At 36.8% G+C, this 27,849-nt stretch overlaps 4 non-coding genes and 30 pseudogenes across 4 annotated transcripts; all 34 read left to right on the plus strand.

Annotated features, from left to right (window-relative positions):
- The first annotated feature begins 981 nt into the window (after positions 1–981).
- On the plus strand, positions 982–1,100 carry LOC145649748 (5S ribosomal RNA; annotated as a pseudogene).
- Positions 1,101–2,328: 1,228 nt separating this feature from the next.
- LOC145649131 (5S ribosomal RNA) lies at positions 2,329–2,447 on the plus strand (annotated as a pseudogene).
- A 1,228-nt stretch (positions 2,448–3,675) lies between these two features.
- Positions 3,676–3,794, plus strand: LOC145649750 (5S ribosomal RNA; annotated as a pseudogene).
- Positions 3,795–5,022: 1,228 nt separating this feature from the next.
- Positions 5,023–5,141, plus strand: LOC145649132 (5S ribosomal RNA; annotated as a pseudogene).
- A 791-nt stretch (positions 5,142–5,932) lies between these two features.
- On the plus strand, positions 5,933–6,051 carry LOC145649532 (5S ribosomal RNA; annotated as a pseudogene).
- Positions 6,052–6,403: 352 nt separating this feature from the next.
- LOC145646043 (5S ribosomal RNA) lies at positions 6,404–6,522 on the plus strand (annotated as a pseudogene).
- A 351-nt stretch (positions 6,523–6,873) lies between these two features.
- Positions 6,874–6,992, plus strand: LOC145649886 (5S ribosomal RNA; annotated as a pseudogene).
- Positions 6,993–7,782: 790 nt separating this feature from the next.
- LOC145647450 (5S ribosomal RNA) lies at positions 7,783–7,901 on the plus strand (annotated as a pseudogene).
- Positions 7,902–9,129: 1,228 nt separating this feature from the next.
- On the plus strand, positions 9,130–9,248 carry LOC145649533 (5S ribosomal RNA; annotated as a pseudogene).
- Positions 9,249–9,600: 352 nt separating this feature from the next.
- Positions 9,601–9,719, plus strand: LOC145650281 (5S ribosomal RNA; annotated as a pseudogene).
- A 789-nt stretch (positions 9,720–10,508) lies between these two features.
- LOC145650409 (5S ribosomal RNA) lies at positions 10,509–10,627 on the plus strand (annotated as a pseudogene).
- A 790-nt stretch (positions 10,628–11,417) lies between these two features.
- LOC145649534 (5S ribosomal RNA) lies at positions 11,418–11,536 on the plus strand (annotated as a pseudogene).
- Positions 11,537–12,326: 790 nt separating this feature from the next.
- On the plus strand, positions 12,327–12,445 carry LOC145649831 (5S ribosomal RNA; annotated as a pseudogene).
- Positions 12,446–12,798: 353 nt separating this feature from the next.
- Positions 12,799–12,917, plus strand: LOC145647451 (5S ribosomal RNA; annotated as a pseudogene).
- Positions 12,918–13,708: 791 nt separating this feature from the next.
- LOC145649245 (5S ribosomal RNA) lies at positions 13,709–13,827 on the plus strand. The gene has a single exon (XR_014116563.1). It is a non-coding gene; the product is annotated as a 5S ribosomal RNA (ribosomal RNA).
- A 791-nt stretch (positions 13,828–14,618) lies between these two features.
- LOC145649405 (5S ribosomal RNA) lies at positions 14,619–14,737 on the plus strand (annotated as a pseudogene).
- A 353-nt stretch (positions 14,738–15,090) lies between these two features.
- On the plus strand, positions 15,091–15,209 carry LOC145649254 (5S ribosomal RNA; annotated as a pseudogene).
- Positions 15,210–16,000: 791 nt separating this feature from the next.
- Positions 16,001–16,119, plus strand: LOC145649257 (5S ribosomal RNA). The gene has a single exon (XR_014116565.1). It is a non-coding gene; the product is annotated as a 5S ribosomal RNA (ribosomal RNA).
- A 791-nt stretch (positions 16,120–16,910) lies between these two features.
- LOC145649406 (5S ribosomal RNA) lies at positions 16,911–17,029 on the plus strand (annotated as a pseudogene).
- Positions 17,030–17,382: 353 nt separating this feature from the next.
- Positions 17,383–17,501, plus strand: LOC145649255 (5S ribosomal RNA; annotated as a pseudogene).
- Positions 17,502–18,292: 791 nt separating this feature from the next.
- Positions 18,293–18,411, plus strand: LOC145649268 (5S ribosomal RNA). Its single transcript, XR_014116566.1, has one exon. It is a non-coding gene; the product is annotated as a 5S ribosomal RNA (ribosomal RNA).
- Positions 18,412–19,202: 791 nt separating this feature from the next.
- On the plus strand, positions 19,203–19,321 carry LOC145643994 (5S ribosomal RNA; annotated as a pseudogene).
- Positions 19,322–19,673: 352 nt separating this feature from the next.
- LOC145648424 (5S ribosomal RNA) lies at positions 19,674–19,792 on the plus strand (annotated as a pseudogene).
- A 791-nt stretch (positions 19,793–20,583) lies between these two features.
- Positions 20,584–20,702, plus strand: LOC145647957 (5S ribosomal RNA; annotated as a pseudogene).
- Positions 20,703–21,493: 791 nt separating this feature from the next.
- Positions 21,494–21,612, plus strand: LOC145649279 (5S ribosomal RNA). Its single transcript, XR_014116567.1, has one exon. It is a non-coding gene; the product is annotated as a 5S ribosomal RNA (ribosomal RNA).
- Positions 21,613–22,404: 792 nt separating this feature from the next.
- On the plus strand, positions 22,405–22,523 carry LOC145648104 (5S ribosomal RNA; annotated as a pseudogene).
- A 793-nt stretch (positions 22,524–23,316) lies between these two features.
- LOC145650027 (5S ribosomal RNA) lies at positions 23,317–23,435 on the plus strand (annotated as a pseudogene).
- A 353-nt stretch (positions 23,436–23,788) lies between these two features.
- Positions 23,789–23,907, plus strand: LOC145650616 (5S ribosomal RNA; annotated as a pseudogene).
- Positions 23,908–24,917: 1,010 nt separating this feature from the next.
- LOC145649642 (5S ribosomal RNA) lies at positions 24,918–25,036 on the plus strand (annotated as a pseudogene).
- A 353-nt stretch (positions 25,037–25,389) lies between these two features.
- Positions 25,390–25,508, plus strand: LOC145650617 (5S ribosomal RNA; annotated as a pseudogene).
- A 571-nt stretch (positions 25,509–26,079) lies between these two features.
- On the plus strand, positions 26,080–26,198 carry LOC145648511 (5S ribosomal RNA; annotated as a pseudogene).
- A 572-nt stretch (positions 26,199–26,770) lies between these two features.
- On the plus strand, positions 26,771–26,889 carry LOC145650316 (5S ribosomal RNA; annotated as a pseudogene).
- A 352-nt stretch (positions 26,890–27,241) lies between these two features.
- Positions 27,242–27,360, plus strand: LOC145648284 (5S ribosomal RNA; annotated as a pseudogene).
- Positions 27,361–27,712: 352 nt separating this feature from the next.
- LOC145644006 (5S ribosomal RNA) lies at positions 27,713–27,831 on the plus strand (annotated as a pseudogene).
- Positions 27,832–27,849: the final 18 nt, after the last annotated feature.

Genomic DNA, 27,849 nt, shown 5'->3' on the forward strand with positions numbered 1-27,849 from the left:
AAGATGACATGCTAGGATGTGAAATGCAGTGATTAATTAAAAAAACTATCTGTTAGCACCTGGGAATAGCAGATGCTGTAAGTTTTTGTTGCATCACTTTACTTTAATCTGCAACTGACAAGATTGTATGTGAAGTGTACAGATTAAATAGAAATATTTTAGTACCAGGGAATAGCAGGTGCTGTAAGATTGTATTGCATCCCTTTAATTTATGTTCAAGCTATCATGTTCAAATTTGAAGTGCAGTGAATAATTAACTCAAACTATCTGTTAGCACCTGGGAATAGCCGATGCTGTAAGTTTTTTTTGCATCACTTTCATTTACTCTCCAACTCACATGCCTGAATGTGAAGTGCAGTGATTCATCAAAAACTATCTGTTAGCACCTTGGACTACGAGATGCTGTAAGCTTCTCTTGAATCACTTTAATTTACTGTCAAGATGACATGCTAGGATGTGAAATGCAGTGATTAATTAAAAAAACTATCTGTTAGCACCTGGGAATAGCAGATGCTGTAAGTTTTTGTTGCATCACTTTACTTTAATCTGCAACTGACAAGCTTGTATGTGAAGTGTACAGATTAAATAGAAATATTTTAGTACCAGGGAATAGCAGGTGCTGTAAGATTGTATTGCATCCCTTTAATTTATGTTCAAGCTATCATGTTCAAATTTGAAGTGCAGTGAATAATTAACTCAAACTATCTGTTAGCACCTGGGAATAGCAGATGCTGTACGTTTTTTTTGCATCACTTTCATTTACTCTCCAACTCACATGCCTGAATGTGAAGTGCAGTGATTCATCAAAAAACTGTCTGTTAGTGCCTCCGTATACCAGATGTTGTAAGCTTTTATTGCATCATTTAATTTACATTCAAGATAACATTCTAGAATGTCAAGTGCAGGGATTAATAAAAAAAATTGTCAGATTGGTCTTTGATCATATTTGCTATGATTAGGCAATTTGAGTAAGTGTTTAAGGCTTACGGCCACACCAGCTTGAGAACGCCCAATCTCATCTGACCTTGGAAGCTAAACAAGTTTGGGCCTGGATAGTACTGAGGTGGGACCCTACCTAGGAATACCAGGTGCTTTAAGCTTTTCTTGCATCACTTTAATTTACTTTCAAGCTGTAATGCTCAAATGTGAAGTGCAGTGATTAATAAAAAAAACTATCTGTTAGCACCTGGGAATAGCCGATGTTGTAAGTTTTTTTTGCATCACTTTCATTTACTCTCCAACTCACATGCCTGAATGTGAAGTGCAGTGATTCATCAAAAACTATCTGTTAGCACCTTGGACTACGAGATGCTGTAAGCTTCTCTTGAATCACTTTAATTTACTGTCAAGATGACATGCTAGGATGTGAAATGCAGTGATTAATTAAAAAAACTATCTGTTAGCACCTGGGAATAGCAGATGCTGTAAGTTTTTGTTGCATCACTTTACTTTAATCTGCAACTGACAAGCTTGTATGTGAAGTGTACAGATTAAATAGAAATATTTTAGTACCAGGGAATAGCAGGTGCTGTAAGATTGTATTGCATCCCTTTAATTTATGTTCAAGCTATCATGTTCAAATTTGAAGTGCAGTGAATAATTAACTCAAACTATCTGTTAGCACCTGGGAATAGCCGATGCTGTAAGTTTTTTTTGCATCACTTTCATTTACTCTCCAACTCACATGCCTGAATGTGAAGTGCAGTGATTCATCAAAAACTATCTGTTAGCACCTTGGACTACGAGATGCTGTAAGCTTCTCTTGAATCACTTTAATTTACTGTCAAGATGACATGCTAGGATGTGAAATGCAGTGATTAATTAAAAAAACTATCTGTTAGCACCTGGGAATAGCAGATGCTGTAAGTTTTTGTTGCATCACTTTACTTTAATCTGCAACTGACAAGCTTGTATGTGAAGTGTACAGATTAAATAGAAATATTTTAGTACCAGGGAATAGCAGGTGCTGTAAGATTGTATTGCATCCCTTTAATTTATGTTCAAGCTATCATGTTCAAATTTGAAGTGCAGTGAATAATTAACTCAAACTATCTGTTAGCACCTGGGAATAGCAGATGCTGTACGTTTTTTTTGCATCACTTTCATTTACTCTCCAACTCACATGCCTGAATGTGAAGTGCAGTGATTCATCAAAAAACTGTCTGTTAGTGCCTCCGTATACCAGATGTTGTAAGCTTTTATTGCATCATTTAATTTACATTCAAGATAACATTCTAGAATGTCAAGTGCAGGGATTAATAAAAAAAATTGTCAGATTGGTCTTTGATCATATTTGCTATGATTAGGCAATTTGAGTAAGTGTTTAAGGCTTACGGCCACACCAGCTTGAGAACGCCCAATCTCATCTGACCTTGGAAGCTAAGCAAGTTTGGGCCTGGATAGTACTGAGGTGGGACCCTACCTAGGAATACCAGGTGCTTTAAGCTTTTCTTGCATCACTTTAATTTACTTTCAAGCTGACATGCTCAAATGTGAAGTGCAGTGATTAATAAAAAAAACTATCTGTTAGCACCTGGGAATAGCCGATGCTGTAAGTTTTTTTTGCATCACTTTCATTTACTCTCCAACTCACATGCCTGAATGTGAAGTGCAGTGATTCATCAAAAACTGTCTGTTAGCACCTTGGACTACGAGATGCGGTAAGCTTCTCTTGCATCACTTTAATTTACTTTCAAGATGACATGCTAGGATGTGAAGTGCAGTGATTAATTAAAAAAACTATCTGTTAGCACCTGGGAATAGCAAATGCTGTAAGTTTTTGTTGCATCACTTTACTTTAATCTGCAACTGACAAGCTTTTATGTGAAGTGTACAGATTAAATAGAAATATTTTAGTACCAGGGAATAGCAGGTGCTGTAAGATTGTATTGCATCCCTTTAATTTATGTTCAAGCTATCATGTTCAAATTTGAAGTGCAGTGAATAATTAACTCAAACTATCTGTTAGCACCTGGGAATAGCCGATGCTGTAAGTTTTTTTTGCATCACTTTCATTTACTCTCCAACTCACATGCCTGAATGTGAAGTGCAGTGATTCATCAAAAACTATCTGTTAGCACCTTGGACTACGAGATGCTGTAAGCTTCTCTTGAATCACTTTAATTTACTGTCAAGATGACATGCTAGGATGTGAAATGCAGTGATTAATTAAAAAAACTATCTGTTAGCACCTGGGAATAGCAGATGCTGTAAGTTTTTGTTGCATCACTTTACTTTAATCTGCAACTGACAAGCTTGTATGTGAAGTGTACAGATTAAATAGAAATATTTTAGTACCAGGGAATAGCAGGTGCTGTAAGATTGTATTGCATCCCTTTAATTTATGTTCAAGCTATCATGTTCAAATTTGAAGTGCAGTGAATAATTAACTCAAACTATCTGTTAGCACCTGGGAATAGCAGATGCTGTATGTTTTTTTTGCATCACTTTCATTTACTCTCCAACTCACATGCCTGAATGTGAAGTGCAGTGATTCATCAAAAAACTGTCTGTTAGTGCCTCCGTATACCAGATGTTGTAAGCTTTTATTGCATCATTTAATTTACATTCAAGATAACATTCTAGAATGTCAAGTGCAGGGATTAATAAAAAAAATTGTCAGATTGGTCTTTGATCATATTTGCTATGATTAGGCAATTTGAGTAAGTGTTTAAGGCTTACGGCCACACCAGCTTGAGAACGCCCAATCTCATCTGACCTTGGAAGCTAAACAAGTTTGGGCCTGGATAGTACTGAGGTGGGACCCTACCTAGGAATACCAGGTGCTTTAAGCTTTTCTTGCATCACTTTAATTTACTTTCAAGCTGTAATGCTCAAATGTGAAGTGCAGTGATTAATAAAAAAAACTATCTGTTAGCACCTGGGAATAGCCGATGTTGTAAGTTTTTTTTGCATCACTTTCATTTACTCTCCAACTCACATGCCTGAATGTGAAGTGCAGTGATTCATCAAAAACTATCTGTTAGCACCTTGGACTACGAGATGCTGTAAGCTTCTCTTGAATCACTTTAATTTACTGTCAAGATGACATGCTAGGATGTGAAATGCAGTGATTAATTAAAAAAACTATCTGTTAGCACCTGGGAATAGCAGATGCTGTAAGTTTTTGTTGCATCACTTTACTTTAATCTGCAACTGACAAGCTTGTATGTGAAGTGTACAGATTAAATAGAAATATTTTAGTACCAGGGAATAGCAGGTGCTGTAAGATTGTATTGCATCCCTTTAATTTATGTTCAAGCTATCATGTTCAAATTTGAAGTGCAGTGAATAATTAACTCAAACTATCTGTTAGCACCTGGGAATAGCCGATGCTGTAAGTTTTTTTTGCATCACTTTCATTTACTCTCCAACTCACATGCCTGAATGTGAAGTGCAGTGATTCATCAAAAACTATCTGTTAGCACCTTGGACTACGAGATGCTGTAAGCTTCTCTTGAATCACTTTAATTTACTGTCAAGATGACATGCTAGGATGTGAAATGCAGTGATTAATTAAAAAAACTATCTGTTAGCACCTGGGAATAGCAGATGCTGTAAGTTTTTGTTGCATCACTTTACTTTAATCTGCAACTGACAAGCTTGTATGTGAAGTGTACAGATTAAATAGAAATATTTTAGTACCAGGGAATAGCAGGTGCTGTAAGATTGTATTGCATCCCTTTAATTTATGTTCAAGCTATCATGTTCAAATTTGAAGTGCAGTGAATAATTAACTCAAACTATCTGTTAGCACCTGGGAATAGCAGATGCTGTACGTTTTTTTTGCATCACTTTCATTTACTCTCCAACTCACATGCCTGAATGTGAAGTGCAGTGATTCATCAAAAAACTGTCTGTTAGTGCCTCCGTATACCAGATGTTGTAAGCTTTTATTGCATCATTTAATTTACATTCAAGATAACATTCTAGAATGTCAAGTGCAGGGATTAATAAAAAAAATTGTCAGATTGGTCTTTGATCATATTTGCTATGATTAGGCAATTTGAGTAAGTGTTTAAGGCTTACGGCCACACCAGCTTGAGAACGCCCAATCTCATCTGACCTTGGAAGCTAAGCAAGTTTGGGCCTGGATAGTACTGAGGTGGGACCCTACCTAGGAATACCAGGTGCTTTAAGCTTTTCTTGCATCACTTTAATTTACTTTCAAGCTGACATGCTCAAATGTGAAGTGCAGTGATTAATAAAAAAAACTATCTGTTAGCACCTGGGAATAGCCGATGCTGTAAGTTTTTTTTGCATCACTTTCATTTACTCTCCAACTCACATGCCTGAATGTGAAGTGCAGTGATTCATCAAAAACTGTCTGTTAGCACCTTGGACTACGAGATGCGGTAAGCTTCTCTTGCATCACTTTAATTTACTTTCAAGATGACATGCTAGGATGTGAAGTGCAGTGATTAATTAAAAAAACTATCTGTTAGCACCTGGGAATAGCAAATGCTGTAAGTTTTTGTTGCATCACTTTACTTTAATCTGCAACTGACAAGCTTTTATGTGAAGTGTACAGATTAAATAGAAATATTTTAGTACCAGGGAATAGCAGGTGCTGTAAGATTGTATTGCATCCCTTTAATTTATGTTCAAGCTATCATGTTCAAATTTGAAGTGCAGTGAATAATTAACTCAAACTATCGGTTAGCACCTGGGAATAGCAGATGCTGTATGTTTTTTTTGGATCACTTTCATTTACTCTCCAACTCACATGCCTGAATGTGAAGTGCAGTGATTCATCAAAAAACTGTCTGTTAGTGCCTTTGTATACCAGATGTTGTAAGCTTTTATTGCATCATTTAAATTACATTCAAGATAACATTCTAGAATGTCAAGTGCAGGGATTAATAAAAAAAAATTGTCAGATTGGTCTTTGATCATATTTGCTATGATTAAGCAATTTGAGTAAGTGTTTAAGGCTTACGGCCACACCAGCTTGAGAACGCCCAATCTCATCTGACCTTGGAAGCTAAACAAGTTTGGGCCTGGATAGTACTGAGGTGGGACCCTACCTAGGAATACCAGGTGATGTAAGCTTTTTTTGCATCACTTTAATTTACTTTCAAGCTGACATGCTCAAATGTGAAGTGCAGTGATTAATAAAAAAAACTATCTGTTAGCACCTGGGAATAGCCGATGCTGTAAGTTTTTTTTGCATCACTTTCATTTACTCTCCAACTCACATGCCTGAATGTGAAGTGCAGTGATTCATCAAAAAACTGTCTGTTAGTGCCTCCGTATACCAGATGTTGTAAGCTTTTATTGCATCATTTAATTTACATTCAAGATACCATTCTAGAATGTCAAGTGCAGGGATTAATAAAAAAAATTGTCAGATTGGTCTTTGATCATATTTGCTATGATTAGGCAATTTGAGTAAGTGTTTAAGGCTTACGGCCACACCATCTTGAGAACGCCCAATCTCATCTGACCTTGGAAACTAAGCAAGTTTGGCCCTGTATAGTACTGAGGTGGGACCATACCTAGGAATACCAGGTGATGTAAGCTTTTCTTGCATCACTTTAATTTACTTTCAAGCTGACATGCTCAAATGTGAAGTGCAGTGATTAATAAAAAAACTATCTGTTAGCACCTGGGAATAGCCGATGCTGTAAGTTTTTTTTGCATCACTTTCATTTACTCTCCAACTCACATGCCTGAATGTGAAGTGCAGTGATTCATCAAAAAACTGTCTGTTAGTGCCTCCGTATACCAGATGTTGTAAGCTTTTATTGCATCATTTAATTTACATTCAAGATAACATTCTAGAATGTCAAGTGCAGGGATTAATAAAAAAAATTGTCAGATTGGTCTTTGATCATATTTGCTATGATTAGGCAATTTGAGTAAGTGTTTAAGGCTTATGGCCACACCAGCTTGAGAATGCCCAACCTCATCTGACCTTGGAAGCTAAGCAAGTTTGGGCCTGGATAGTACTGAGGTGGGACCCTACCTAGGAATACCAGGTGCTGTAAGCTTTTCTTGCATCACTTTAATTTACTTTCAAGCTGACATGCTCAAATGTGAAGTGCAGTGATTAATAAAAAAAACTATCTGTTAGCACCTGGGAATAGCCGATGCTGTAAGTTTTTTTTGCATCACTTTCATTTACTCTCCAACTCACATGCCTGAATGTGAAGTGCAGTGATTCATCAAAAACTATCTGTTAGCACCTTGGACTACGAGATGCTGTAAGCTTCTCTTGAATCACTTTAATTTATTGTCAAGATGACATGCTAGGATGTGAAATGCAGTGATTAATTAAAAAAACTATCTGTTAGCACCTGGGAATAGCAGATGCTGTAAGTTTTTGTTGCATCACTTTACTTTAATCTGCAACTGACAAGCTTGTATGTGAAGTGTACAGATTAAATAGAAATATTTTAGTACCAGGGAATAGCAGGTGCTGTAAGATTGTATTGCATCCCTTTAATGTATGTTCAAGCTATCATGTTCAAATTTGAAGTGCAGTGAATAATTAACTCAAACTATCTGTTAGCACCTGGGAATAGCCGATGCTGTAAGTTTTTTTTGCATCACTTTCAATTACTCTCCAACTCACATGCCTGAATGTGAAGTGCAGTGATTCATCAAAAAACTGTCTGTTAGTGCCTCCGTATACCAGATGTTGTAAGCTTTTATTGCATCATTTAATTTACATTCAAGATAACATTCTAGAATGTCAAGTGCAGGGATTAATAAAAAAAATTGTCAGATTGGTCTTTGATCATATTTGCTATGATTAGGCAATTTGAGTAAGTGTTTAAGGCTTACGGCCACACCAGCTTGAGAACGCCCAATCTCATCTGACCTTGGAAGCTAAGCAGGTTTGGGCCTGGATAGTACTGAGGTGGGACCCTACTTAGGAATACCAGGTGCTGTAAGCTTTTCTTGCATCACTTTAATTTACTTTCAAGCTGACATGCTCAAATGTGAAGTGCAGTGATTAATAAAAAAAACTATCTGTTAGCACCTGGGAATAGCAGATGCTATAAGTTTTTTTTGCATCACTTTCATTTACTCTCCAACTCACATGCCTGAATGTGAAGTGCAGTGATTCATCAAAAACTATCTGTTAGCACCTTGGACTACGAGATGCTGTAAGCTTCTCTTGAATCACTTTAATTTACTGTCAAGATGACATGCTAGGATGTGAAATGCAGTGATTAATTAAAAAAACTATCTGTTAGCACCTGGGAATAGCAGATGCTGTAAGTTTTTGTTGCATCACTTTACTTTAATCTGCAACTGACAAGATTGTATGTGAAGTGTACAGATTAAATAGAAATATTTTAGTACCAGGGAATAGCAGGTGCTGTAAGATTGTATTGCATCCCTTTAATTTATGTTCAAGCTATCATGTTCAAATTTGAAGTGCAGTGAATAATTAACTCAAACTATCTGTTAGCACCTGGGAATAGCCGATGCTGTAAGTTTTTTTTGCATCACTTTCATTTACTCTCCAACTCACATGCCTGAATGTGAAGTGCAGTGATTCATCAAAAACTGTCTGTTAGCACCTTGGACTACGAGATGCGGTAAGCTTCTCTTGCATCACTTTAATTTACTTTCAAGATGACATGCTAGGATGTGAAGTGCAGTGATTAATTAAAAAAACTATCTGTTAGCACCTGGGAATAGCAAATGCTGTAAGTTTTTGTTGCATCACTTTACTTTAATCTGCAACTGACAAGCTTTTATGTGAAGTGTACAGATTAAATAGAAATATTTTAGTACCAGGGAATAGCAGGTGCTGTAAGATTGTATTGCATCCCTTTAATTTATGTTCAAGCTATCATGTTCAAATTTGAAGTGCAGTGAATAATTAACTCAAACTATCGGTTAGCACCTGGGAATAGCAGATGCTGTACGTTTTTTTTGGATCACTTTCATTTACTCTCCAACTCACATGCCTGAATGTGAAGTGCAGTGATTCATCAAAAAACTGTCTGTTAGTGCCTCCGTATACCAGATGTTGTAAGCTTTTATTGCATCATTTAAATTACATTCAAGATAACATTCTAGAATGTCAAGTGCAGGGATTAATAAAAAAAATTGTCAGATTGGTCTTTGATCATATTTGCTATGATTAAGCAATTTGAGTAAGTGTTTAAGGCTTACGGCCACACCAGCTTGAGAACGCCCAATCTCATCTGACCTTGGAAGCTAAACAAGTTTGGGCCTGGATAGTACTGAGGTGGGACCCTACCTAGGAATACCAGGTGATGTAAGCTTTTTTTGCATCACTTTAATTTACTTTCAAGCTGACATGCTCAAATGTGAAGTGCAGTGATTAATAAAAAAAACTATCTGTTAGCACCTGGGAATAGCCGATGCTGTAAGTTTTTTTTGCATCACTTTCATTTACTCTCCAACTCACATGCCTGAATGTGAAGTGCAGTGATTCATCAAAAAACTGTCTGTTAGTGCCTCCGTATACCAGATGTTGTAAGCTTTTATTGCATCATTTAATTTACATTCAAGATACCATTCTAGAATGTCAAGTGCAGGGATTAATAAAAAAAATTGTCAGATTGGTCTTTGATCATATTTGCTATGATTAGGCAATTTGAGTAAGTGTTTAAGGCTTATGGCCACACCAGCTTGAGAACGCCCAACCTCCTCTGACCTTGGAAGCTAAGCAAGTTTGGGCCTGGATAGTACTGAGGTGGGACCCTACCTAGGAATACCAGGTGCTGTAAGCTTTTCTTGCATCACTTTAATTTACTTTCAAGCTGACATGCTCAAATGTGAAGTGCAGTGATTAATAAAAAAAACTATCTGTTAGCACCTGGGAATAGCCGATGCTGTAAGTTTTTTTTGCATCACTTTCATTTACTCTCCAACTCACATGCCTGAATGTGAAGTGCAGTGATTCATCAAAAACTATCTGTTAGCACCTTGGACTACGAGATGCTGTAAGCTTCTCTTGAATCACTTCAATTTACTGTCAAGATGACATGCTAGGATGTGAAATGCAGTGATTAATTAAAAAAACTATCTGTTAGCACCTGGGAATAGCAGATGCTGTAAGTTTTTGTTGCATCACTTTACTTTAATCTGCAACTGACAAGCTTGTATGTGAAGTGTACAGATTAAATAGAAATATTTTAGTACCAGGGAATAGCAGGTGCTGTAAGATTGTATTGCATCCCTTTAATTTATGTTCAAGCTATCATGTTCAAATTTGAAGTGCAGTGAATAATTAACTCAAACTATCTGTTAGCACCTGGGAATAGCAGATGCTGTACGTTTTTTTGCATCACTTTCATTTACTCTCCAACTCACATGCCTGAATGTGAAGTGCAGTGATTCATCAAAAAACTGTCTGTTAGTGCCTCCGTATACCAGATGTTGTAAGCTTTTATTGCATCATTTAATTTACATTCAAGATAACATTCTAGAATGTCAAGTGCAGGGATTAATAAAAAAAATTGTCAGATTGGTCTTTGATCATATTTGCTATGATTAGGCAATTTGAGTAAGTGTTTAAGGCTTACGGCCACACCAGCTTGAGAACGCCCAATCTCATCTGACCTTGGAAGCTAAGCAAATTTGGGCCTGGATAGTACTGAGGTGGGACCCTACCTAGGAATACCAGGTGCTTTAAGCTTTTCTTGCATCACTTTAATTTACTTTCAAGCTGACATGCTCAAATGTGAAGTGCAGTGATTAATAAAAAAAACTATCTGTTAGCACCTGGGAATAGCCGATGCTGTAAGTTTTTTTTGCATCACTTTCATTTACTCTCCAACTCACATGCCTGAATGTGAAGTGCAGTGATTCATCAAAAACTGTCTGTTAGCACCTTGGACTACGAGATGCGGTAAGCTTCTCTTGCATCACTTTAATTTACTTTCAAGATGACATGCTAGGATGTGAAGTGCAGTGATTAATTAAAAAAACTATCTGTTAGCACCTGGGAATAGCAAATGCTGTAAGTTTTTGTTGCATCACTTTACTTTAATCTGCAACTGACAAGCTTTTATGTGAAGTGTACAGATTAAATAGAAATATTTTAGTACCAGGGAATAGCAGGTGCTGTAAGATTGTATTGCATCCCTTTAATTTATGTTCAAGCTATCATGTTCAAATTTGAAGTGCAGTGAATAATTAACTCAAACTATCGGTTAGCACCTGGGAATAGCAGATGCTGTACGTTTTTTTTGGATCACTTTCATTTACTCTCCAACTCACATGCCTGAATGTGAAGTGCAGTGATTCATCAAAAAACTGTCTGTTAGTGCCTTTGTATACCAGATGTTGTAAGCTTTTATTGCATCATTTAAATTACATTCAAGATAACATTCTAGAATGTCAAGTGCAGGGATTAATAAAAAAAATTGTCAGATTGGTCTTTGATCATATTTGCTATGATTAAGCAATTTGAGTAAGTGTTTAAGGCTTACGGCCACACCAGCTTGAGAACGCCCAATCTCATCTGACCTTGGAAGCTAAACAAGTTTGGGCCTGGATAGTACTGAGGTGGGACCCTACCTAGGAATACCAGGTGATGTAAGCTTTTTTTGCATCACTTTAATTTACTTTCAAGCTGACATGCTCAAATGTGAAGTGCAGTGATTAATAAAAAAAACTATCTGTTAGCACCTGGGAATAGCCGATGCTGTAAGTTTTTTTTGCATCACTTTCATTTACTCTCCAACTCACATGCCTGAATGTGAAGTGCAGTGATTCATCAAAAACTATCTGTTAGCACCTTGGACTACGAGATGCTGTAAGCTTCTCTTGAATCACTTTAATTTATTGTCAAGATGACATGCTAGGATGTGAAATGCAGTGATTAATTAAAAAAACTATCTGTTAGCACCTGGGAATAGCAGATGCTGTAAGTTTTTGTTGCATCACTTTACTTTAATCTGCAACTGACAAGCTTGTATGTGAAGTGTACAGATTAAATAGAAATATTTTAGTACCAGGGAATAGCAGGTGCTGTAAGATTGTATTGCATCCCTTTAATGTATGTTCAAGCTATCATGTTCAAATTTGAAGTGCAGTGAATAATTAACTCAAACTATCTGATAGCACCTGGGAATAGCAGATGCTGTACATTTTTTTTGCATCACTTTCATTTACTCTCCAACTCACATGCCTGAATGTGAAGTGCAGTGATTCATCAAAAAACTGTCTGTTAGTGCCTCCGTATACCAGATGTTGTAAGCTTTTATTGCATCATTTAATTTACATTCAAGATAACATTCTAGAATGTCAAGTGCAGGGATTAATAAAAAAAATTGTCAGATTGGTCTTTGATCATATTTGCTATGATTAGGCAATTTGAGTAAGTGCTTAAGGCTTACGGCCACACCAGCTTGAGAACGCCCAATCTCATCTTACCTTGGAAGCTAAGCAAGTTTGGGCCTGGATAGTACTGAGGTGGGGCTCTACCTAGGAATACCAGGTGCTGTAAGCTTTTCTTGCATCACTTTAATTTACTTTCAAGCTGACATGCTCAAATGTGATGTGCAGTGATTAATAAAAAAAAACTATCTGTTAGCACCTGGGAATAGCCGATGCTGTAAGTTTTTTTTGCATCACTTTCAATTACTCTCCAACTCACATGCCTGAATGTGAAGTGCAGTGATTCATCAAAAAACTGTCTGTTAGTGCCTCCGTATACCAGATGTTGTAAGCTTTTATTGCATCATTTAATTTACATTCAAGATAACATTCTAGAATGTCAAGTGCAGGGATTAATAAAAAAAATTGTCAGATTGGTCTTTGATCATATTTGCTATGATTAGGCAATTTGAGTAAGTGTTTAAGGCTTACGGCCACACCAGCTTGAGAACGCCCAATCTCATCTGACCTTGGAAGCTAAGCAGGTTTGGGCCTGGATAGTACTGAGGTGGGACCCTACTTAGGAATACCAGGTGCTGTAAGCTTTTCTTGCATCACTTTAATTTACTTTCAAGCTGACATGCTCAAATGTGAAGTGCAGTGATTAATAAAAAAAACTATCTGTTAGCACCTGGGAATAGCAGATGCTATAAGTTTTTTTTGCATCACTTTCATTTACTCTCCAACTCACATGCTTGAATGTGAAGTGCAGTGATTCCTCAAAAATCTATCTGTTAGCACCTTGGACTACGAGATGCTGTAAGCTTCTCTTGAATCACTTTAATTTACTGTCAAGATGACATGCTAGGATGTGAAATGCAGTGATTAATTAAAAAAACTATCTGTTAGCACCTGGGAATAGCAGATGCTGTAAGTTTTTGTTGCATCACTTTACTTTAATCTGCAACTGACAAGCTTGTATGTGAAGTGTACAGATTAAATAGAAATATTTTAGTACCAGGGAATAGCAGGTGCTGTAAAATTGTATTGCATCCCTTTAATTTATGTTCAAGCTATCATGTTCAAATTTGAAGTGCAGTGAATAATTAACTCAAACTATCTGTTAGCACCTGGAAATAGCAGATGCTGTACGTTTTTTTTGCATCACTTTCATTTACTCTCCAACTCACATGCCTGAATGTGAAGTGCAGTGATTCATCAAAAAACTGTCTGTTAGTGCCTCCGTATACCAGATGTTGTAAGCTTTTATTGCATCATGTAATTTACATTCAAGATAACATTCTAGAATGTCAAGTGCAGGGATTAATAAAAAAAATTGTCAGATTGGTCTTTGATCATATTTGCTATGATTAGGCAATTTGAGTAAGTGTTTAAGGCTTACGGCCACACCAGCTTGAGAACGCCCAATCTCATCTGACCTTGGAAGCTAAGCAAGTTTGGGCCTGGATAGTACTGAGGTGGGACCCTACCTAGGAATACCAGGTGCTGTAAGCTTTTCTTGCATCACTTTAATTTACTTTCAAGCTGACATGCTCAAATGTGAAGTGCAGTGATTAATAAAAAAAACTATCTGTTAGCACCTGGGAATAGCAGATGCTATAAGTTTTTTTTGCATCACTTTCATTTACTCTCCAACTCACATGCTTGAATGTGAAGTGCAGTGATTCCTCAAAAATCTATCTGTTAGCACCTTGGACTACGAGATGCTGTAAGCTTCTCTTGCATCACTTTAATTTACTTTCAAGATGACATGCTCAAATGTGAAGTGCAGTGATTAATTAAAAAAACTATCTGTTAGCACCTGGGAATAGCAGATGCTGTAAGTTTTTGTTGCATCACTTTACTTTAATCTGCAACTGACAAGCTTGTATGTGAAGTGTACAGATTAAATAGAAATATTTTAGTACCAGGGAATAGCAGGTGCTATAAGATTGTATTGCATCCCTTTAATTTATGTTCAAGCTATCATGTTCAAATTTGAAGTGCAGTGAATAATTAAGTCAAACTATCTGTTAGCACCTGGGAATAGCAGATGCTGTACGTTTTTTTTGCATCACTTTCATTTACTCTCCAACTCACATGCCTGAATGTGAAGTGCAGTGATTCATCAAAAAACTGTCTGTTAGTGCCTCCGTATACCAGATGTTGTAAGCTTTTATTGCATCATTTAATTTACATTCAAGATAACATTCAAGAATGTCAAGTGCAGGGATTAATTAAAAAAATTGTCAGATTGGTCTTTGATCATATTTGCTATGATTACGCAATTTGAGTAAGTGTTTAAGGCTTACGGCCACACCATCTTGAGAACGCCCAATCTCATCTGACCTTGGAAACTAAGCAAGTTTGGGCCTGGATAGTACTGAGGTGGGGCTCTACCTAGGAATACCAGGTGCTGTAAGCTTTTCTTGCATCACTTTAATTTACTTTCAAGCTGACATGCTCAAATGTGAAGTGCAGTGATTAATAAAAAAAAACTATCTGTTAGCACCTGGGAATAGCCGATGCTGTAAGTTTTTTTTGCATCACTTTCAATTACTCTCCAACTCACATGCCTGAATGTGAAGTGCAGTGATTCATCAAAAAACTGTCTGTTAGTGCCTCCGTATACCAGATGTTGTAAGCTTTTATTGCATCATTTAATTTACATTCAAGATAACATTCTAGAATGTCAAGTGCAGGGATTAATAAAAAAAATTGTCAGATTGGTCTTTGATCATATTTGCTATGATTAGGCAATTTGAGTAAGTGTTTAAGGCTTACGGCCACACCAGCTTGAGAACGCCCAATCTCCTCTGACCTTGGAAGCTAAGCAGGTTTGGGCCTGGATAGTACTGAGGTGGGACCCTACTTAGGAATACCAGGTGCTGTAAGCTTTTCTTGCATCACTTTAATTTACTTTCAAGCTGACATGCTCAAATGTGAAGTGCAGTGATTAATAAAAAAAACTATCTGTTAGCACCTGGGAATAGCAGATGCTATAAGTTTTTTTTGCATCACTTTCATTTACTCTCCAACTCACATGCTTGAATGTGAAGTGCAGTGATTCCTCAAAAATCTATCTGTTAGCACCTTGGACTACGAGATGCTGTAAGCTTCTCTTGAATCACTTTAATTTATTGTCAAGATGACATGCTAGGATGTGAAATGCAGTGATTAATTAAAAAAACTATCTGTTAGCACCTGGGAATAGCAGATGCTGTAAGTTTTTGTTGCATCACTTTACTTTAATCTGCAACTGACAAGCTTGTATGTGAAGTGTACAGATTAAATAGAAATATTTTAGTACCAGGGAATAGCAGGTGCTGTAAAATTGTATTGCATCCCTTTAATTTATGTTCAAGCTATCATGTTCAAATTTGAAGTGCAGTGAATAATTAACTCAAACTATCTGTTAGCACCTGGAAATAGCAGATGCTGTACGTTTTTTTTGCATCACTTTCATTTACTCTCCAACTCACATGCCTGAATGTGAAGTGCAGTGATTCATCAAAAAACTGTCTGTTAGTGCCTCCGTATACCAGATGTTGTAAGCTTTTATTGCATCATGTAATTTACATTCAAGATAACATTCTAGAATGTCAAGTGCAGGGATTAATAAAAAAAATTGTCAGATTGGTCTTTGATCATATTTGCTATGATTAGGCAATTTGAGTAAGTGTTTAAGGCTTACGGCCACACCAGCTTGAGAACGCCCAATCTCATCTGACCTTGGAAGCTAAGCAAGTTTGGGCCTGGATAGTACTGAGGTGGGACCCTACCTAGGAATACCAGGTGCTGTAAGCTTTTCTTGCATCACTTTAATTTACTTTCAAGCTGACATGCTCAAATGTGAAGTGCAGTGATTAATAAAAAAAACTATCTGTTAGCACCTGGGAATAGCAGATGCTATAAGTTTTTTTTGCATCACTTTCATTTACTCTCCAACTCACATGCTTGAATGTGAAGTGCAGTGATTCCTCAAAAATCTATCTGTTAGCACCTTGGACTACGAGATGCTGTAAGCTTCTCTTGCATCACTTTAATTTACTTTCAAGATGACATGCTCAAATGTGAAGTGCAGTGATTAATTAAAAAAACTATCTGTTAGCACCTGGGAATAGCAGATGCTGTAAGTTTTTGTTGCATCACTTTACTTTAATCTGCAACTGACAAGCTTGTATGTGAAGTGTACAGATTAAATAGAAATATTTTAGTACCAGGGAATAGCAGGTGCTATAAGATTGTATTGCATCCCTTTAATTTATGTTCAAGCTATCATGTTCAAATTTGAAGTGCAGTGAATAATTAAGTCAAACTATCTGTTAGCACCTGGGAATAGCAGATGCTGTACGTTTTTTTTGCATCACTTTCATTTACTCTCCAACTCACATGCCTGAATGTGAAGTGCAGTGATTCATCAAAAAACTGTCTGTTAGTGCCTCCGTATACCAGATGTTGTAAGCTTTTATTGCATCATTTAATTTACATTCAAGATAACATTCAAGAATGTCAAGTGCAGGGATTAATTAAAAAAATTGTCAGATTGGTCTTTGATCATATTTGCTATGATTACGCAATTTGAGTAAGTGTTTAAGGCTTACGGCCACACCATCTTGAGAACGCCCAATCTCATCTGACCTTGGAAACTAAGCAAGTTTGGGCCTGGATAGTACTGAGGTGGGGCTCTACCTAGGAATACCAGGTGCTGTAAGCTTTTCTTGCATCACTTTAATTTACTTTCAAGCTGACATGCTCAAATGTGAAGTGCAGTGATTAATAAAAAAAAACTATCTGTTAGCACCTGGGAATAGCCGATGCTGTAAGTTTTTTTTGCATCACTTTCAATTACTCTCCAACTCACATGCCTGAATGTGAAGTGCAGTGATTCATCAAAAAACTGTCTGTTAGTGCCTCCGTATACCAGATGTTGTAAGCTTTTATTGCATCATTTAATTTACATTCAAGATAACATTCTAGAATGTCAAGTGCAGGGATTAATAAAAAAAATTGTCAGATTGGTCTTTGATCATATTTGCTATGATTAGGCAATTTGAGTAAGTGTTTAAGGCTTACGGCCACACCAGCTTGAGAACGCCCAATCTCCTCTGACCTTGGAAGCTAAGCAGGTTTGGGCCTGGATAGTACTGAGGTGGGACCCTACTTAGGAATACCAGGTGCTGTAAGCTTTTCTTGCATCACTTTAATTTACTTTCAAGCTGACATGCTCAAATGTGAAGTGCAGTGATTAATAAAAAAAACTATCTGTTAGCACCTGGGAATAGCAGATGCTATAAGTTTTTTTTGCATCACTTTCATTTACTCTCCAACTCACATGCTTGAATGTGAAGTGCAGTGATTCCTCAAAAATCTATCTGTTAGCACCTTGGACTACGAGATGCTGTAAGCTTCTCTTGAATCACTTTAATTTATTGTCAAGATGACATGCTAGGATGTGAAATGCAGTGATTAATTAAAAAAACTATCTGTTAGCACCTGGGAATAGCAGATGCTGTAAGTTTTTGTTGCATCACTTTACTTTAATCTGCAACTGACAAGCTTGTATGTGAAGTGTACAGATTAAATAGAAATATTTTAGTACCAGGGAATAGCAGGTGCTGTAAAATTGTATTGCATCCCTTTAATTTATGTTCAAGCTATCATGTTCAAATTTGAAGTGCAGTGAATAATTAACTCAAACTATCTGTTAGCACCTGGAAATAGCAGATGCTGTACGTTTTTTTTGCATCACTTTCATTTACTCTCCAACTCACATGCCTGAATGTGAAGTGCAGTGATTCATCAAAAAACTGTCTGTTAGTGCCTCCGTATACCAGATGTTGTAAGCTTTTATTGCATCATGTAATTTACATTCAAGATAACATTCTAGAATGTCAAGTGCAGGGATTAATAAAAAAAATTGTCAGATTGGTCTTTGATCATATTTGCTATGATTAGGCAATTTGAGTAAGTGTTTAAGGCTTACGGCCACACCAGCTTGAGAACGCCCAATCTCATCTGACCTTGGAAGCTAAGCAAGTTTGGGCCTGGATAGTACTGAGGTGGGACCCTACCTAGGAATACCAGGTGCTGTAAGCTTTTCTTGCATCACTTTAATTTACTTTCAAGCTGACATGCTCAAATGTGAAGTGCAGTGATTAATAAAAAAAACTATCTGTTAGCACCTGGGAATAGCAGATGCTATAAGTTTTTTTTGCATCACTTTCATTTACTCTCCAACTCACATGCTTGAATGTGAAGTGCAGTGATTCCTCAAAAATCTATCTGTTAGCACCTTGGACTACGAGATGCTGTAAGCTTCTCTTGCATCACTTTAATTTACTTTCAAGATGACATGCTCAAATGTGAAGTGCAGTGATTAATTAAAAAAACTATCTGTTAGCACCTGGGAATAGCAGATGCTGTAAGTTTTTGTTGCATCACTTTACTTTAATCTGCAACTGACAAGCTTGTATGTGAAGTGTACAGATTAAATAGAAATATTTTAGTACCAGGGAATAGCAGGTGCTATAAGATTGTATTGCATCCCTTTAATTTATGTTCAAGCTATCATGTTCAAATTTGAAGTGCAGTGAATAATTAAGTCAAACTATCTGTTAGCACCTGGGAATAGCAGATGCTGTACGTTTTTTTTGCATCACTTTCATTTACTCTCCAACTCACATGCCTGAATGTGAAGTGCAGTGATTCATCAAAAAACTGTCTGTTAGTGCCTCCGTATACCAGATGTTGTAAGCTTTTATTGCATCATTTAATTTACATTCAAGATAACATTCAAGAATGTCAAGTGCAGGGATTAATTAAAAAAATTGTCAGATTGGTCTTTGATCATATTTGCTATGATTACGCAATTTGAGTAAGTGTTTAAGGCTTACGGCCACACCATCTTGAGAACGCCCAATCTCATCTGACCTTGGAAACTAAGCAAGTTTGGGCCTGTATAGTACTGAGGTGGGACCCTACCTAGGAATACCAGGTGATGTAAGCTTTTCTTGCATCACTTTAATTTACTTTCAAGCTGACATGCTCAAATGTGAAGTGCAGTGATTAATAAAAAAAACTATCTGTTAGCACCTGGGAATAGCCGATGCTGTAAGTTTTTTTTGCATCACTTTCATTTACTCTCCAACTCACATGCCTGAATGTGAAGTGCAGTGATTCATCAAAATACTGTCTGTTAGCGCCTCCGTATACCAGATGTTGTAAGCTTTTATTGCATCATTTAATTTACATTCAAGATAACATTCTAGAATGTCAAGTGCAGGGATTAATAAAAAAAATTGTCAGATTGGTCTTTGATCATATTTGCTATGATTAGGCAATTTGAGTAAGTGTTTAAGGCTTACGGCCACACCAGCTTGAGAACGCCTAATCTCATCTGACCTTGGAAGCTAAGCAGGTTTGGGCCTGGATAGTACTGAGGTGGGACCCTACCTAGGAATACCAGGTGCTGTAAGCTTTTCTTGCATCACTTTAATTTACTTTCAAGCTGACATGCTCAAATGTGAAGTGCAGTGATTAATAAAAAAAACTATCTGTTAGCACCTGGGAATAGCAGATGCTATAAGTTTTTTTTGCATCACTTTCATTTACTCTCCAACTCACATGCTTGAATGTGAAGTGCAGTGATTCCTCAAAAATCTATCAGTTAGCACCTTGGACTACGAGATGCTGTAAGCTTCTCTTGAATCACTTTAATTTACTGTCAAGATGAAATGCTAGGATGTGAAGTGCAGTGATTAATTAAAAAAACTATTTGTTAGCACCTGGGAATAGCAGATGCTGTAAGTTTTTGTTGCATCACTTTACTTTAATCTGCAACTGACAAGCTTGTATGTGAAGTGTACAGATTAAATAGAAATATTTTAGTACCAGGGAATAGCAGGTGCTGTAAGATTGTATTGCATCCCTTTAATTTATGTTCAAGCTATCATGTTCAAATTTGAAGTGCAGTGAATAATTAACTCAAACTATCTGTTAGCACCTGGGAATAGCAGATGCTGTACGTTTTTTTTGCATCACTTTCATTTACTCTCCAACTCACATGCCTGAATGTGAAGTGCAGTGATTCATCAAAAAACTGTCTGTTAGTGCCTCCGTATACCAGATGTTGTAAGCTTTTATTGCATCATTTAATTTACATTCAAGATAACATTCAAGAATGTCAAGTGCAGGGATTAATAAAAAAAATTGTCAGATTGGTCTTTGATCATATTTGCTATGATTAGGCAATTTGAGTAAGTGGTTAAGGCTTACGGCCACACCAGCTTGAGAACGCCCAATCTCATCTGACCTTGGAAGCTAAGCAAGTTTGGGCCTGGATAGTACTGAGGTGGGACTCTACCTAGGAATACCAGGTGCTGTAAGATCTTCTTGCATCACTTTAATTTACTTTCAAGCTGACATGCTCAAATGTGAAGTGCAGTGATTAATAAAAAAAACTATCTGTTAGCACCTGGGAATAGCAGATGCTGTAAGTTTTTTTTGCATCACTTTCATTTACTCTCCAACTCACATGCCTGAATGTGAAGTGCAGTGATTCATCAAAAACTATCTGTTAGCACCTTGGACTACGAGATGCTGTAAGCTTCTCTTGAATCACTTTAATTTACTGTCAAGATGACATGCTAGGATGTGAAATGCAGTGATTAATTAAAAAAACTATCTGTTAGCACCTGGGAATAGCAGATGCTGTAAGTTTTTGTTGCATCACTTTACTTTAATCTGCAACTGACAAGCTTGTATGTGAAGTGTACAGATTAAATAGAAATATTTTAGTACCAGGGAATAGCAGGTGCTGTAAGATTGTATTGCATCCCTTTAATTTATGTTCAAGCTATCATGTTCAAATTTGAAGTGCAGTGAATAATTAACTCAAACTACCTGTTAGCACCTGGGAATAACAGATGCTGTATGTTTTTTTTGCATCACTTTCATTTACTCTCCAACTCACATGCCTGAATGTGAAGTGCAGTGATTCATCAAAAAACTGTCTGTTAGTGCCTCCGTATACCAGATGTTGTAAGCTTTTATTGCATCATTTAATTTACATTCAAGATAACATTCTAGAATGTCAAGTGCTGGGATTAATAAAAAAAAATTGTCAGATTGGTCTTTGATCATATTTGCTATGATTAGGCAATTTGAGTAAGTGTTTAAGGCTTACGGCCACACCAGCTTGAGAACGCCCAATCTCATCTGACCTTGGAAGCTAAGCAAGTTTGGGCCTGGATAGTACTGAGGTGGGACCCTACCTAGGAATACCAGGTGCTGTAAGCTTTTCTTGCATCACTTTAATTTACTTTCAAGCTGACATGCTCAAATGTGAAGTGCAGTGATTAATAAAAAAAACTATCTGTTAGCACCTGGGAATAGCAGATGCTATAAGTTTTTTTTGCATCACTTTCATTTACTCTCCAACTCACATGCTTGAATGTGAAGTGCAGTGATTCCTCAAAAATCTATCTGTTAGCACCTTGGACTATGAGATGCTGTAAGCTTCTCTTGCATCACTTTAATTTACTTTCAAGATGACATGCTAGGATGTGAAGTGCAGTGATTAATTAAAAAAACTATCTGTTAGCACCTGGGAATAGCAGATGCTGTAAGTTTTTGTTGCATCACTTTACTTTAATCTGCAACTGACAAGCTTGTATGTGAAGTGTACAGATTAAATAGAAATATTTTAGTACCAGGGAATAGCAGGTGCTGTAAGATTGTATTGCATCCCTTTAATTTATGTTCAAGCTATCATGTTCAAATTTGAAGTGCAGTGAATAATTAACTCAAACTATCTGTTAGCACCTGGGAATAGCAGATGCTGTAATTTTTTTTTTGCATCACTTTCATTTACTCTCCAACTCACATGCCTGAATGTGAAGTGCAGTGATTCATCAAAAAACTGTCTGTTAGTGCCTCCGTATACCAGATGTTGTAAGCTTTTATTGCATCATTTAATTTACATTCAAGATACCATTCTAGAATGTCAAGTGCAGGGATTAATAAAAAAAATTGTCAGATTGGTCTTTGATCATATTTGCTATGATTAAGAAATTTGAGTAAGTGTTTAAAGCTTACGGCCACACCAGCTTGAGAACGCCCAATCTCATCTGACCTTGGAAGCTAAGCAAGTTTGGGTCTGGATAGTACTGAGGTGGGACCCTACCTAGGAATACCAGGTGCTGTAAGCTTTTATTGCATCACTTTAATTTACTTTCAAGCTGACATGCTCAAATGTGAAGTGCAGTGATTAATAAAAAAAACTATCTGTTAGCACCTGGGAATAGCAGATGCTGTAAGGTTTTTTTTGCATCACTTTCATTTACTCTCCAACTCACATGCCTGAATGTGAAGTGCAGTTATTCATCAAAAAAATATCTGTTAGCACCATGGACTACGAGATGCTGTAAGCTTCTCTTGCATCACTTTAATTTACTGTCAAGATGACATGCTAGGATGTGAAGTGCAGTGATTAATTAAAAAAACTATCTGTTAGCACCTGGGAATAGCAGATGCTGTAAGTTTTTGTTGCATCACTTTACTTTAATCTGCAACTGACAAGCTTGTATGTGAAGTGTACAGATTAAATAGAAATATTTTAGTACCAGGGAATAGCAGGTGCTGTAAGATTGTATTGCATCCCTTTAATTTATGTTCAAGCTATCATGTTCAAATTTGAAGTGCAGTGAATAATTAACTTAAACTATCTGTTAGCACCTGGGAATAGCAGATGCTGTACGTTTTTTTTTGCATCACTTTCATTTACTCTCCAACTCACATGCCTGAATGTGAAGTGCAGTGATTCATCAAAAAACTGTCTGTTAGTGCCTCCGTATACCAGATGTTGTAAGCTTTTATTGCATCATTTAATTTACATTCAAGATAACATTCTAGAATGTCAAGTGCAGGGATTAATAAAAAAAATTGTCAGATTGGTCTTTGATCATATTTGCTATGATTAGGCAATTTGAGTAAGTGTTTAAGGCTTACGGCCACACCAGCTTGAGAACGCCCAATCTCATCTGACTTTGGAAGCTAAGCAAGTTTGGGCCTGGATAGTACTGAGGTGAGACTCTACCTAGGAATACCAGGTGCTGTAAGCTCTTCTTGCATCACTTTAATTTACTGTCAAGCTGACATGCTCAAATGTGAAGTGCAGTGATTAATAAAAAAAAACTATCTGTTAGCACCTGGGAATAGCCGATGCTGTAAGTTTTTTTTGCATCACTTTCAATTACTCTCCAACTCACATGCCTGAATGTGAAGTGCAGTGATTCATCAAAAAACTGTCTGTTAGTGCCTCCGTATACCAGATGTTGTAAGCTTTTATTGCATCATTTAATTTACATTCAAGATACCATTCTAGAATGTCAAGTGCAGGGATTAATAAAAAAAATTGTCAGATTGGTCTTTGATCATATTTGCTATGATTAGGAAATTTGAGTAAGTGTTTAAATCTTACGGCCGCACCAGCTTGAGCACGCCCAATCTCATCTGACCTTGGAAGCTAAGCAAGTTTGGGTCTGGATAGTACTGAGGTGGGACCCTACCTAGGAATACCAGGTGCTGTAAGCTTTTATTGCATCACTTTAATTTACTTTCAAGCTGACATGCTCAAATGTGAAGTGCAGTGATTAATAAAAAAACTATCTGTTAGCACCTGGGAATAGCAGATGCTGTAAGTTTTTTTTTGCATCACTTTCATTTACTCTCCAACTCACATGCCTGAATGTGAAGTGCAGTTATTCATCAAAAAAATATCTGTTAGCACCATGGACTACGAGATGCTGTAAGCTTCTCTTGCATCACTTTAATTTACTGTCAAGATGACATGCTAGGATGTGAAGTGCAGTGATTAATTAAAAAAACTATCTGTTAGCACCTGGGAATAGCAGATGCTGTAAGTTTTTGTTGCATCACTTTAATTTAATCTGCAACTGACAAGCTTGTATGTGAAGTGTACAGATTAAATAGAAATATTTTAGTACCAGGGAATAGCAGGTGCTGTAAGATTGTATTGCATCCCTTTAATTTATTTTCAAGCTATCATGTTCAAATTTGAAGTGCAGTGAATAATTAACTCAAACTATCTGTTAGCACCTGGGAATAGCAGATGCTGTAAGTTTTTGTTGCATCACTTTACTTTAATCTGCAACTGACAAGCTTGTATGTGAAGTGTACAGATTAAATAGAAATATTTTAGTACCAGGGAATAGCAGGTGCTGTAAGATTGTATTGCATCCCTTTAATTTATGTTCAAGCTATCATGTTCAAATTTGAAGTGCAGTGAATAATTAACTTAAACTATCTGTTAGCACCTGGGAATAGCAGATGCTGTACGTTTTTTTTTGCATCACTTTCATTTACTCTCCAACTCACATGCCTGAATGTGAAGTGCAGTGATTCATCAAAAAACTGTCTGTTAGTGCCTCCGTATACCAGATGTTGTAAGCTTTTATTGCATCATTTAATTTACATTCAAGATAACATTCTAGAATGTCAAGTGCAGGGATTAATAAAAAAAAATGTCAGATTGGTCTTTGATCATATTTGCTATGATTAGGCAATTTGAGTAAGTGTTTAAGGCTTACGGCCACACCAGCTTGAGAATGCCCAATCTCATCTGACCTTGGAAGCTAAGCAAGTTTGGGCCTGGATAGTACTGAGGTGAGACTCTACCTAGGAATACCAGGTGCTGTAAGCTCTTCTTGCATCACTTTAATTTACTGTCAAGCTGACATGCTCAAATGTGAAGTGCAGTGATTAATAAAAAAAAACTATCTGTTAGCACCTGGGAATAGCCGATGCTGTAAGTTTTTTTTGCATCACTTTCAATTACTCTCCAACTCACATGCCTGAATGTGAAGTGCAGTGATTCATCAAAAAACTGTCTGTTAGTGCCTCCGTATACCAGATGTTGTAAGCTTTTATTGCATCATTTAATTTACATTCAAGATACCATTCTAGAATGTCAAGTGCAGGGATTAATAAAAAAAATTGTCAGATTGGTCTTTGATCATATTTGCTATGATTAGGAAATTTGTGTAAGTGTTTAAATCTTACGGCCGCACCAGCTTGAGCACGCCCAATCTCATCTGACCTTGGAAGCTAAGCAAGTTTGGGTCTGGATAGTACTGAGGTGGGACCCTACCTAGGAATACCAGGTGCTGTAAGCTTTTATTGCATCACTTTAATTTACTTTCAAGCTGACATGCTAGGATGTGAAGTGCAGTGATTAATTAAAAAAACTATCTGTTAGCACCTGGGAATAGCAGATGCTGTAAGTTTTTGTTGCATCACTTTACTTTAATCTGCAACTGACAAGCTTGTATGTGAAGTGTACAGATTAAATAGAAATATTTTAGTACCAGGGAATAGCAGGTGCTGTAAGATTGTATTGCATCCCTTTAATTTATGTTCAAGCTATCATGTTCAAATTTGAAGTGCAGTGAATAATTAACTTAAACTATCTGTTAGCACCTGGGAATAGCAGATGCTGTACGTTTTTTTTTGCATCACTTTCATTTACTCTCCAACTCACATGCCTGAATGTGAAGTGCAGTGATTCATCAAAAAACTGTCTGTTAGTGCCTCCGTATACCAGATGTTGTAAGCTTTTATTGCATCATTTAATTTACATTCAAGATACCATTCTAGAATGTCAAGTGCAGGGATTAATAAAAAAAATTGTCAGATTGGTCTTTGATCATATTTGCTATGATTAGGAAATTTGAGTAAGTGTTTAAAGATTACGGCCACACCATCTTGAGAACGCCCAATCTCATCTGACCTTGGAAGTTAAGCAAGTTTGGGCCTGGATAGTACTGAGGTGGGACCCTCCTTAGGAATACCAGGTGCTGTAAGCTTTTATTGCATCACTTTAATTTACTTTCAAGCTGACATGCTCAAATGTGAAGTGCAGTGATTAATAAAAAAAACTATCGGTTAGCACCTGGGAATAGCAGATGCTGTAAGTTTTTTTTGCATCACTTTCATTTACTCTCCAACTCACGTGCCTAAATGTGAAGTGCAGTGATTCATCAAAAACTATCTGTTAGCAACTTGGACTACGAGATGCTGTAAGCTTCTCTCGCATCAATTTAATTTACTGTCAAGATGACATGCTAGGATGTGAAATGCAATGATTAATAAAAAAAACTATCTGTTAGCACCTGGGAATAGCAGATGCTGTAAGTTTTTTTTGCATCACTTTCATTTACTCTCCAACTCACATGCCTGAATGTGAAGTGCAGTGATTCATCAAAAAACTGTCTGTTAGTGCCTCCGTATACCAGATGTTGTAAGCTTTTATTGCATCATTTAATTTACATTCAAGATAACATTCTAGAATGTCAAGTGCAGGGATTAATAAAAAAAATTGTCAGATTGGTCTTTGATCATATTTGCTATGATTAGGCAATTTGAGTAAGTGTTTAAGGCTTACGGCCACACCAGCTTGAGAACGCCGAATCTCATCTGACCTTGGAAGCTAAGCAAGTTTGGGCCTAGATAGTACTGAGGTGGGACCCTACCTAGGAATACCAGGTGCTGTAAGCTTTTCTTGCATCACTTTAATTTACTTTCAAGCTGACATGCTCAAATGTGAAGTGCAGTGATTAATAAAAAAAACTATCAGTTAGCACCTGGGAATAGCAGATGCTGTAAGTTTTTTTTGCATCACTTTCATTTACTCTCCAACTCACATGCCTGAATGTGAAGTGCAGTGATTCATCAAAAAACTGTCTGTTAGTGCCTCCGTATACCAGATGTTGTAAGCTTTTATTGCATCATTTAATTTACATTCAAGATAACATTCTAGAATGTCAATTGCAGGGATTAATAAAAAAAATTGTCAGATTGGTCTTTGATCATATTTGCTATGATTAGGCAATTTGAGTAAGTGTTTCAGGGTTACGGCCACACCAGCTTGAGAACGCCCAATCTCATCTGACCTTGGAAGCTAAGCAAGTTTGGGCCTGGATAGTACTGAGGTGGGACCCTACCTAGGAATACCAGGTGCTGTAAGCTTTTCTTGCATCACTTTAATTTACTTTCAAGCTGACATGCTCAAATGTGAAGTGCAGTGATTAATTAAAAAAACTATCTGTTAGCACCTGGGAATAGCAGATGCTGTAAGTTTTTTTTGCATCACTTTCATTTACTCTCCAACTCACATGCCTGAATGTGAAGTGCAGTGATTCATCAAAAAACTGTCTGTTAGTGCCTCCGTATACCAGATGTTGTAAGCTTTTATTGCATCATTTAATTTACATTCAAGATACCTTTCTAGAATGTCAAGTGCAGGGATTAATAAAAAAAAATGTCAGATTGGTCTTTGATCATATTTGCTATGATTAGGAAATTTGAGTAAGTGTTTAAATCTTACGGCCGCACCAGCTTGAGCACGCCCAATCTCATCTGACCTTGGAAGCTAAGCAAGTTTGGGTCTGGATAGTACTGAGGTGGGACCCTACTTAGGAATACCAGGTGTTGTAAGCTTTTATTGCATCACTTTAA

The sequence above is a fragment of the Electrophorus electricus genome, chromosome 13, assembly GCF_041902795.1.
Source record: "Electrophorus electricus isolate QZ-2024a chromosome 13, ASM4190279v1, whole genome shotgun sequence".
NCBI classification, from domain to species: domain Eukaryota; kingdom Metazoa; phylum Chordata; class Actinopteri; order Gymnotiformes; family Gymnotidae; genus Electrophorus; species Electrophorus electricus.